Source organism: Triticum dicoccoides, chromosome 3B (genome assembly GCF_002162155.2).
Source record: "Triticum dicoccoides isolate Atlit2015 ecotype Zavitan chromosome 3B, WEW_v2.0, whole genome shotgun sequence".
In the NCBI taxonomy this organism is placed as follows: domain Eukaryota; kingdom Viridiplantae; phylum Streptophyta; class Magnoliopsida; order Poales; family Poaceae; genus Triticum; species Triticum dicoccoides.
Window position 1 is genome coordinate 440,002,163 of NC_041385.1, and position 1,977 is coordinate 440,004,139.

The window sequence follows — 1,977 nt, forward strand, 5'->3', positions numbered from 1 at the left end:
CTGTAGCCTAATTATCCGGGCGTCACAGCGGATCTCTTGGATCCTGCGCCTGTCCACCCACCTGCTACCAGCCACACGGATCTCTTGGATCCCGCGCCTCCTCGCCAACCATCTGCTGGCCCCGCGGATCTCTTGGATCCTGCACCCACCCAATCACCTCATGTCGGCCCTGTGGCTCTCTCGGAGTCCGCGCCTCCCACTCCCCATGATCCTTTCCCACCAGCGCTCTCTCTTCCTCCTTCGCCGCACCAAAATCACCGCTCTGCCTCGCCACTTTATTTCCCCCCCGACTTGTCGCCTGTACCTCCTCCACTGCCTCCTCGCGCTGTTCCAGTTCCCATTCCACGTAACGAACACTCCATGCGTACTCGCGACAAGGCTGGGTTTGGTCAGCCAATTGATCGTCTCAATCCCACCGCTACCGCCTCCCCCATCTCTCCCATCCCCTCCTCCTACAAAGCTGCTCTTCTGGACCCAAATTGCTTTCAGGCCATGAAGGACGAGTACGACGCGCTTTGCCACAACCAAACCTGGACTCTCATCCCTCGTCCTCCCAGCGCCAATGTTGTCTCCGGTAAATGGGTGTTCCGTCACAAATAACATTCTGACGGGTCTCTAGCTCGTTATAAAGCTCGTTGGGTCTGTCGTGGTGATTCGCAGCAACCAGGCATTGACTTTGATGAAACCTTCTCCCCGGTGGTCAAGCCCAGCACGATTCGCGTTGTTCTCAGTCTAGCTGTTTCTTCCTCATGGCCCATTCATCAGCTCGACGTCAAAAACGCCTTCCTGCATGGTTCTCTTAATGAGACTGTCTACTGTCGCCAGCCTCTCGGCTTCTCTGACTCCTCCTTTCCCGACCACGTTTGTCATCTCCAAAAGTCTCTATATGGCCTCAAACAAGCACCGAGGGCTTGGTTTCAGCGTTTTGCTTCTTTCATCCAGCGCATCGGCTTCGTACCTTCCCGCTCTGACTCCTCTCTCTTCATCTTCCACTCCTCCACGCACACTGCCTAGTTGCTTTTATACATTGACGACATCATTCTCACAGCTTCTTCCGACCCTTTCCTTTCCCACATCATCTCTTCTCTCCGCGCCGAGTTTTGCATGACCGATCTTGGCTCACTTCATCACTTCATGGGCGTTGCCGTCTCCCGATCATCCCAGGGCCTTTTTCTCTCGCAGCGCCAGTACGCCATCGACTTGCTCTCCAAAGCCGGCATGCTCGAATGCCACCCTACTCGTACACATGCCGAAACCGGCGCCAAGCTATCTTCTGCTGGCAACCCCCTTCCTGATCCAACTCTCTTCCGCAGTATCACCGGCGCGCTCCAATACATTACTCTCACCCGTCCTGACATCTCCTACGTTGTTCAGCAAGCCTGCTTACACATGCATGACTCCTGCCTCCCTCATATGAACCACGTCCGGCGCATTCTACGCCATCTCAAGGGCACTCTTGATTATGGCCTCACCATTGCTCCTTCCTCCTCTACCTCTCTCACAGCATACTCTGATGCAGACTGGGCCGGGTGTCCGGATACTCGTCGTTCCACGTCGGGATACTGTGTTTACTTGGGTGATAACTTGATTTCCTGGTCTTCGAAGCGGCAACTAACTGTTTCCAGGTCGTCTGCGGAGGCTGAGTATCGTTGTGTTGCGCATGCCGTTGCCGAGACGGTTTGGCTTCGTCAACTACTTACCGAGCTCCACCGTCCTGTCCATCAAGCCACCATTGTGTACTGTGATAATGTATCAGCTGTGTATATGTCATGTAATCCTGTACAGCATCGTCGAACCAAGCACATAGAGATAGACATACACTTTGTAAGAGAGAAGGTAGCCTTAGGTGAGGTCCGCGTTCTCCATGTACCAACCTCGGCGCAGTTTGCAGATATCTTCACCAAGGGGCTCCTGTCTGCAGCCTTCCTCAACATTCGCTCCAGTCTCAACGTCGTTGATGCCGCCGCTGACACTGCG